Source organism: Triticum urartu, chromosome 3 (genome assembly GCF_003073215.2).
Source record: "Triticum urartu cultivar G1812 chromosome 3, Tu2.1, whole genome shotgun sequence".
NCBI classification, from domain to species: domain Eukaryota; kingdom Viridiplantae; phylum Streptophyta; class Magnoliopsida; order Poales; family Poaceae; genus Triticum; species Triticum urartu.
This window is the reverse complement of record NC_053024.1, coordinates 441,804,327-441,814,671: the sequence shown is the minus strand read 5'-3', so window position 1 is coordinate 441,814,671 and position 10,345 is coordinate 441,804,327.

Genomic DNA, 10,345 nt, shown 5'->3' with positions numbered 1-10,345 from the left:
GGCTAGGCGCAGGCCCAGCCGTCAGTCTCTCTGGCCGCCGTCTTATCCGCGGACTCCTGGGGGCCGCCGACTGGCTTGGTACGGAGCCGACAGGCCACGTCCGCCCCGGGCGGGTCTTGCCAGCTATAGATTACTGTAGCCATGCCTCTAATGACGCAGGCTCGGTCATGAGGTCGTGGCGACAGCTCCGCCGTCTGGTGGGCGATCACTGTGGCCACTACCTGTCGTGTCTGATTAATGGTGTGTGGGGCCCGTGGGAGGGGCTGGCTGACTTCTGGTGGCCGACTCCCATCCGAGCCGACTGGTGGCGCTCTCGCCATCTTTCGTACGCCCGCCGACTGGTGGGACCCATCATCCCTGGGTCGTACCGGCAGGCCGTCGTGGGCACAGGACTCCGCCCTCTGTGGCTGACGTCAGGGCCGGCATGGCAATAGTGTCGCGCCGCGCGGAGATCTCTGCGGGTACGGCGTACTGTATCCACGCCTGCCCTTGGAAAAGGGGTGAGAGTGGACCTTACTATGGCCACTCCCCGTCCCGTCCCTCTTTATGAGGGCATGGGGGTTGTTGGCGTCACGGGCCGACTCCCCAAGGCCGGCTTCTCTGGAAGTCGCCAGTCAGGAGTCGGCTTATCCTGAAGTCGTCCCTGGGACTCGGCCGTGAGTGGGCAGTCGGCCGCCTCGCCGCCGACTCTCAGAAGGCGGCTCTTCGTCCTGGGGTCTCGAGGGGCGCAGTCTGCCTCAATGTCTTGAAAGGTTCTGGGCCTGGGTTAGCCTACCCGTGGCCCATTACTCCGACATCATAGCTAATCAAGCATGGCACAAGCAACTATGATCTCTAATTGTCATTGCAAACATGTTTATTCATAATAAGCTGAATCAAGGACGAGGGACTCATCATATTTACAAAAACAAAAGAGGTCGAGTTCATACCAGCATTTCTCATCTCAATAAGTCCATCATATATCATCATAATTGCCTTTCACTTGCACGAGCGAATGGTGTGAATAATAATCAGAGTGCACGTGCATTGGACTAAGCTGGAATCTGCGAGCATTCAATAAACAGGAGAAGACAAGGCAATATGGGCTCTAGGTTAAATCAACAATAATGCATATAAGAGCCACTTCAACAATTTAATTATGGTCTTCTCCTACTGACCCCCAAATAAAATAAAAGAAATAAAACTATTTACACGGGAAAGCTCCCAACAAGCAAAAGAAGAACGGGAAATATTTTTGGGTTTTCTTTTTAATTATTACTACTACAGCAGAAAAATAAACTACTACTAACTTTTTTTGGTTTTTCTTAAGGTTTAACAAACACACAAGAAGAAAACAGGAAAAAAAAATAAACTAGCATGGATATTACAGTGAAAAAGTATGAGCACCGACATCTAGCAATGAGTGTGTGTGAGCATAAATGTAATGTCGGTGAGAAATACGTACTCCCCCAAGCTTAGGCTTTTGGACTAAGTTGGTTAATGGCCACAGCTGGCCTGGCGGATATCCATAATAATAGTTGTTGGGGTCGTACTGTGATGAGGAGGAATAGTTGGGATCATATTGTGATGAAGAAGAAGACTCTGACTGCCACTGGCTGACAGTCATCTCTGGATCCCAAGAATAAACAGATTGTCGTGGAGGCTCATGTTGTGGTTCCTGTTCCGGGGCTGGTGCAGGATTCTTGTAAGCTTGGACGGCAGCCCACGTAATGAGGTAGGGTCCTACAAAATTAAACAAAGAAGGAGCAGGCAGGATAATAGTCCAGGATGATGTTTGTTAAAGAACAATTGATACTTAAGCTCTCCTGCCCTATTCTTAACAATAAAATCACGTGCCACCATACTTTTATGATCTAGATAAACACGGAGCAGCACCTTTTCTTCCTTCTCAGCATGCCTAATAGGTATGTTAAAATGTGCAGCTAGGCGTGTGGCATAGACGCCTCCAAAGATGGGACCCTTAGTACGGTTCATACTTAACCGTCTAGCAATAATACCGCCCATACTAAAAGTGTTGTCACTGTATAAACCGTGGTGCAAAATAATTATATCAGGGATACTAAGGTTTCCACTGTTTTCGCGTCCAATTAAACAACGACTAGCAAATAATGCAAAGTAACGTAAAACAGGAAAATGTATGCTAGTGATTCGTGCATCGGAAACCTTTCTAGTTTCTCCTACAGTGATAGTATCAATAAACCCAGCCACATCATCATGATGTGGTTCTTCTGTCTTGCCCTCAAAAGGGATTAAACAAATCCGACAGAAATCATAAAGTGACATCTCCTTATGCTCATCATATAAATGAAACTCCACCGTAGGTGGTGAGTTCCTAGAATGAAAATGAAAGTTTTGCACAAAAGTATTTGTGAGTAAGAGATACTGATTGCATTGGTCGTGGAGGAAAGCGGTGAGGCCTGCATTGTGAGCAAATTCATGAAAATCTTCATAGATACCGGCTGCTCTCAAGAAATCTTCAGAAGGCCATTCACACGCCCGAATCTCCGCGGTGCGCGGCAAATTATACTTAGGCTTCTGTGCCTTTTCCTTCGAGCTTTGGCTCGATGAGCCCCTCAAAAATCTCCTCATTATTTTTCTGAAACAATCTGAAATTTTTAGTAACTTCAAACAAAAGTGAACCAACTTAAATAATATTGATAGCAACTATTCTACAAGTGCCTAGAGCCTATATCAAGCATTAGAACTACTTGGAACCATATAAATTTGACATGCAAGCTCAAGAACATGGTCACCTATGCAGCACAAATTTGCAAAGAATAAAGCACTAGAACAAAAACTAATTGGACAAATGGAGGAGTCACATACCAAGGAACAATCTCCCCAAGCAGTTTTGTGAGAGGTGCTTTGAGCAAGGAGATCGAAAATCACAGCAAAAGTGGTTGGAACTCATGCTTGAGTTGGTTTTTCGGGATTGTGTGAGACAGAGGAAGAAGATGGGTGCTGGGATAAGTGGAGGAGGGCCACTGTGGGCCCATGAGGCAGGGGCGCGCCCTAGGGGGGGTGCCCACCACCCTCGGGGTCAGGTGGCAGCTCCTCCCGCGGTAATTTTTGCACAGTAAATCCTCAAATATTCCCGAAAAAATCATATTAAATTGGCATGGCATTCTGAGGACTTTTATTTTTGGGATATTTTTATATTGCACGGGTAAGTCAGGAAACAGACAGAAAAATACTATTTTTACTTTATTTCTACTAATTAACAGAAAGTAAACGTGGGGTACAGAAGGTTGTGCTTCTAGTTTCATCCATCTCATGCTCATCAAAAAGAATCCACTAACAAGGTTGATCTAGTCTTGTTAACAAACTCATTCCGATAATCATGAAACCGGAGAGATTTTGAATAGCACTAAGTTACCTGAACGGGGATATGCACATCCCCAATAATAAGTATATCATATTTCTTCTTGACAGTTGGTAGAGGAAATTCAAAACCTCCAAATATAATCGATGGAATTTTTCCAATAGAGTTGATACTATGAACTTGAGGTTGTTTCCACGGAAAGTGTACCGTATGCTCATTACCATTAACATGAAAAGTGACATTGCCTTTGTTGCAATCAATAACAGCCCCTGCAGTATTAAGAAAAGGTCTTCCAAGAATAATAGACATACTATCATCCTCAGGAATATCAAGTATAACAAAGTCCGTTAAGATAGTAACGTCTGCAACCACAACAGGCACATCCTCACAAATACCGACAGGTATAGCAGTTGATTTATCAGCCATTTGCAAAGATATTTCAGTAGGTGGTAGCTTATTCAAGTCAAGTCTACGATATAAAGAGAGAGGCATAACACTAACACCGGCTCCAAGATCACATAAAGCAGTTTCAATATAATTTCTTTTAACGGAGCAAGGTATAGTTGTAACACCCCGGATGTAATTTACCTTATATGTATCCCAACTCTTGCCGTTTCCGGCCTAAGTTATTTTATTTTCCTCGGGTTCGGGTTTTTGTCTCCGTGTGTTGTTGCCTTTGTCATGCATCTCATATCATGTCAACATGTGCATTGCATTTGCATACGTGTTTGTCTCATGCATCCGAGCATTTTCCCCGTTGTCCGTTTTGCATTTCGGCGCTCCTATCTCCTCCGGTGCCCCTTTCTACCTTTTTTCGTGTGTGGGGGTTAAACGTTTTTGGATTGGACCAATACTTGCCATGCGGCCTTGGTTTACTACCGGTAGACCGCCTGTCAAGTTTCGTGCCATTTGGACTTCGTTTGATACTCCAACGGTTAACCGAGGGACCGAGAAGGCCTCGTTTGTGTTGCATCCCAACACCCTTCCAATTTGGCCCAAAACCCACTAAAAACCCTTCCATCATCTAGAGCGTTCGATCACGATCGCGTGGCCGCAAACCGTGCTCAATTTGGAGACTCCTAGCTCCTCCTACCTCTATATAAAGGCCTCTCCCTGAAAATCTCGGATCCAAAACCACCCCTAACCCTAAAAAATCCTCGCGCCGCCGCCGGACATGTCCGCCGCTGCCTGGACACACCGCCGCCGCCAATCGCCACGCGCCACCTGTCCCGCCTGAAGCCCCACTTCGCCGCGCCGCCGCCCGGCCCGCTCGGCCCGCGGGAGGCCCCCGCGGCCCGCCACTCGCCCGAGGCCGCGCCTTCCTCGCCGCGCCGCCCGCGCCGGCTGCCGCCTCCGCCGCGACGCGCCTCGTTGCTAGCGCCGACCCCGCCAACCCCGCTCGCCGACGACCCGCCTCCGGCGCCGCCCGGCCTCGCCCGCGCCGCCCGAGTCCTCCGCCGGCCACCGCCGCCATCAGCGCCGCCTGCTCGCCCCGGCAAGCCGGTGCCGTCCCGACCTCCCCTCACTCCGGCGAACCTCGGGCGCCGCGCTCCGCTACTGTTCCGGCGAGATCCGATTGGGGCTACAGTAAACCCTAGATCTGAGGGTTGACTTTCTCCTAACCCCCGTCTTTTTTTCGCGTTTTTCGACGTACCGTAACTTCGCATCCGTAGCTCCGATTTGCGCGTGTAGCATATCAAAATGTTCGTCTCAATGAGTACATCATTTCACCTCATTGCAGAATTTTCATTTGAGCTCATCTTGATGCCCGAAATGCTGTTGGAAGAGGGCTATGTGATAAACTTGGCAGATCTATTTCATCAAATAGATATTTGTCATTTTTGCCATGATTAATGTGTGCATGATATGCTCCTGAGCTCTACATGTGTTTTGTTATATGCCATGCCATCTTTACAGAGGTGCTTACCATGTATTTTTGTGATATGTGTGGTGACTAGAAGAAGCTTGCAAAGTAGTGCAATCGGTAATGCTGATTTCAGGGACTTAGAATTTCACTAAGTCCTTGAGCTGATTTTGTCATTATGCCATATGTTCATGTTGTTTCCTAGTGATCCGTGCCTCTTTTGAGGATGATCAGTAAGGATGATTTGTTAACATTGTGGTGCTCTATCCATCCATGTCTTTGTTTGCATTTATGGAGCATCCTAGCTTGAGTCAATAGAGCTTTACTTTTGCTATTTCGTGAATCATGGCAGATTGTTGACTTGTTAGCGATTTTGCCGAGGATGTTCTTATTGATCCGTGCATGCTATGTTGTTTTTCTTGCCATGTCTAGCCTCTATGCCATGTATTATTGATGGGTGTATGCTTAGTTTGTCATTCCATGCTCTGTAGTGAGTGCATCGAGCTCGTAAACATGCCTACTCGTTAACTGTTTTGCATGCTCCAGTTTTTCACTAAGTCTGAGATCTGTTTATGTTTTTGCCATGTTCACATGCTTGCAATTGTATTTTATGATCCCTTTTGGCTCAAGGTCACTAAGGGACTTTTGTTAAGTGCTTTGAGTAGCTTCATTTCATCCATTTCTTTGCCATGTTAAGTTCCTATAGTATGTAGTTTTCATGCTCCAAATTGTGCTACCTAATGTTAAATTCCAGACTTGTGTTAATTTCACTAAGTCTGAAACCTGTTATCATTTGCACTTTTGCCATGCTTGTTTGAACTTGTTAATGGATGAATTAGCCGTAGCTCAGTGTTCATCTTTTGTCAAGCATCATGAATGGGTCCATGCCATGTATTTTGTTGTCATGTTTGAGTGCTGTAGCATATTTATCTTGATGCATTTAGATGGCTACTTGCTGATTATCGCAGACCGGTGCCATATTTGTTTTGCTTGCCATTTCCAAACCGTGCATTCGATTCCGGTGATCTTTATATCGATTTCAACCGAAATCACCTCACCTTTCCAGTGGCACTCTTGGATTTCCAAGTTGAGGCCAGGTTCAATCATTCCTTGTCAAATCTTGCAAATGCATCACATATCGCATCCCGCATAGCATACCATGTTTGCATCATGTTGTTTGAGCATTGCACGTGGTTGATAGTGTTCCGTTTGCTTGTTTGCCTTGTTTGGGTAGAGCCGGGAGACGAGTTCGCAAACAAGGAGCCTATTGAGTTCGCTTACGAGAATCAAGTCAACTCTGACAACTTTGCAGGCAAGATGATCATACCCTCGAAATCACTTCTATCTTTGCTTGCTAGATGCTCGCTCTTTTGCTATGCCTATGCTACGATGCCTACCACTTGCTTATCATGCCTCCCAAATTGCCATGTCAAACCTCTAACCCACCATGTCCTAGCAAACCGTTGATTGGCTATGTTACCGCTTTGCTCAACCCCTTTTATAGCGTTGCAAGTTGCAGGTGAAGATTGGAGATCGTTCCTTGTTGGAACATTGTTTATATGTTGGGATATCACTATATTATCTTGTTATCTTAATGCACCTATATACATGGCAAAAGGTGGAAGGCTCGGCCTTTTGCCTAGTGTTTTGTTCCACTCTTGCCGCCCTAGTTTCCGTCAGATCGGTGTTATGTTCCCGGATTTTGCGTTCCTTACGCGGTTGGGTTATAATGGGAACCCCTTGACAGTTCGCCTTGAATAAAACTATTCCAGCAATGCCCAACTTTGGTTTTACTATTTGCCGCCTAGCCTCTTTTTCCCTTGGGTTCCACGGACTCAAGGGTCATCTATATTTAAACCCCCGGGCCAGTGCTCCTCTGAGTGTTGGTCCAACCTGTCAGCTGCCGGTGGCCACCAGGGGCAACTCTGGGCTGGCCTACCGGAACCTTGGACAATCCGGTGTGCCCTGAGAACAAGATATGTGCAGCTCCTATCGGGATTTGTCGGCACATTCGGGCGGTGATGCTGGTTTAGTTTTACCATTGTCGAGGATGTCTTGTAACCGGGATTCTGAGCCTGATCGGGTCTTCCCACTAGAAGGAATATTCCTTGTTGACCGTGAGAGATTGTGATGGGCTAAGTTGGGACTCCCCTGCAGGGATTTGAACTTTCGAAAGCCATTCCCGCGGTTATGGGAAGATAGGAATTTGTTAATGTCCGGTTGTAGATAACATGAAACTTAACTTAATTAAAATGAATCAACCGCGTGTGTAACCGTGATGGTCTCTTCTCGGCGGAGTCCGAGAAGTGAACACAGTGTTGGAGTAATGCTTGATGTAGGTTGTTCTAGGATCACTTCTTGATCATGGTTATTCGTCCGTGCTTTGCCTTCTCTTCTCGCTCCCATCTGCGTATGTTAGCCAGCATATATGCTAGTCGCTTGCTGCAGCTCCACATATTACCTTGCCTTACCTATAAGCTTAAATAGTCTTGATCGCGAGGGTGCGAGATTGCTGAGTCCCCATGACTCATAGATTACTTCCAAACCAGATGCAGGGACCGATGATACCACTCCAGACGATGTGCTTGAGCTCAAGTGGGAGTTCGATGAAGACTCTCGCCGTTACTATGTGTCTTTCCCAGATGATCAGTAGTGGTGCCAAGTTGGGGCGATCAGGGACTTTGTCGCATGTGGGGGTTGATCTTTATTTTGGTACCGTAGTCGGACCATGAGTGTATTGGATGATTGTAATGTTATTCATGTATTTGTGTGACGTGGCGAGTGTAAGCCAACTATGTACATTTTCCCCTATTATCTATTTAAATGGGTTGTTGTGAAGATTACCTTACTTGCGACATTGCTTTCAATGCGGTTATGCCTCTAAGTCATGCTTCGACATGTAGGAGATATAGCCGCATCGAGGGCGTTACAAGTTGGTAATCAGAGCCTTCCCCAACCTTAGGAGCCCCCCTGCTTGATCGAATCGTTGGCGTTGTTGAGTCTAGAAAAAATGTTTTGAGTTATTTAGGAATTATATATCGGAGAGTTTAGGAATTCTTTTTACTCCCTCCCCGGTCCCTTCATCGCTCTGGTAAGGCATCCTGACGTAGAGTTTTGACTCTTCTCTTCTCAAATTTCACTAAAAAAATTTTTGGATCACGCAGGTATCTTGGAATCATTCCGATCGATTTGTGACAAGAACATTGTTCTTGGTGCCTCCTGTCATTTAGGGGTTGTGGCAGTGTCCCGGGGAGTTGAGCTCCGAGGTGTTGTCGTCACAATTTTATCGTTGAGATTCTGGAATACCTGAGTTTTGCCAACATCGAAAATCTCTTTTATGCAGTTGTTGGTGAGATAACCTCGACGCCACCCAGTACTGGGGCGGGAGTTCGGGAGTATTGCCATAACTTGTATAATGGATGCTTTTCGAAGGTTGAGGTAGACGATTTCCGAAGTTTTTCTCGGTTATGTGTTGAAGGATGGATACAACCGGATGTAGGATTTGCTAGATTTGGGTGAGATATTATGCTTCCCCTGTATCCCCAACACCTGATTGCATAACTGGAAAGGTTCGGGAGTTCCATAGGTGGGAATTCTTGTAGCTCTAGTTCTTCTTCCACGGATATTTGGTTTCAGATTGGGTGATCCTTACCGAGTATTCGTTCTTGTTCCATACCTTATTGTTTTTCTTCTACCTCAATTCTAAGTGGCTTCTCAATTTATGGATATGCGACCATTTCAATTGGAATGCATTCGTTCATTTTGTTCGGATGTGAAGACTATATGTTGCAATTTCAACCCGTTTGATTCAGCTTCAATATTTGTCTGTCAATGTGCTAATGGATGTCAACCTCTTCAGGATGGCTCCTCCAACGCGCACGACTCCGAATCCTGATCCGCCACCACCACCTCCACCTCCGGAGGCATGGCAAGCTGTGATGGCCGCTACCAATGCAAACACGCAGCTGATCATGCAACTTCTTCAAGAGCACAACCAGGGGAACCAGGGCCAGGGCAACAATCAGAATCACTTTGCTACACTCAACCAGTTCCTTGCTAACCAGCCAAAGACCTTCAGCAATTGTGTTGAGGCAACAGACGCTGATGATTGGCTCGTGGACATATGCAAGCATTTCGAGTGCAGTAACATCAGGCCTGAGGACTTTGTCAAGTTCGCCTCCTTCCAACTCAAAGACCAAGCTGCAGAATGGTTTCAGCAGTACAAAGATTCCAGAGGAGGCCGTATGATTACCTGGGATGAATTCCGTCAAGACTTCAAAGCTCATCATATTCCTCAAAGCGTGGTTGAAAGCAAGTGTGAGGAATTCCGCAACCTGAAGCGAGGCTCTATGTCTGTCTACGAGTACAACAAGATGTTTCAGAAGCTTGCCCGTTTTGCTAAGCAGGACGTCCCTAACGAGAAGAGCATGATATATCAGTTCAGGGGTGGTCTCAGAGAAGAAATCCAGCTAGCTCTCGTTCTCTTTGAGCCCAAGAGGTACGATGAGTTTTACAACATGGCAATGAAGCAAGACACTGCTCAACTGAAGTGCGATGCTTCCAAGAAGCGAGTCAGAGATGCAAGTCCTTCTTCCTCAACTCAAGTGGCTAAGCAGCAGAAGTATTGGCTTCCTCCTCCTCTGTTCCGTCAGCCTTATCAGCAGAAGAGCAAAGGTGGCAGTGGATCTTCCCACCCACCCAACCCAGGCTTTCAGAACAAGACTTCGTCTCAAGCTCCAAGATCAAGTGCTCCGTATCACCGTCCGCTCTCAGAGGTCACGTGCAATAAGTGCCAACAGAAGGGTCACTATGCCAACAAATGCTTCAATCAGAGGCGTCTCCCTCCTCCTCCTCCTGTGAGATCTGCAAGTACAGCTGTGGTCAAGCATAACCCCAAGCACGCCAAGGTCAACTTGATGAATGCAGCTCAGGCAGAGGACTCGTCAGATGTCATCATGGGTAACCTTCCTGTTAACGATATTCCTGCAAAAGTTCTTTTTGACACTGGTGCATCACATTGTTTCATCTCAAGACCTTTTGCATCTAAGCATGAGTTGGCTTTGCAAGTTTTGCCTAGACCGATAGCAGTTGTCTCTCCCGGTAGGCGCATGAATTCTAATTCCATTGTTCCTGATGTTACTATCACTTTGGGTAACTAC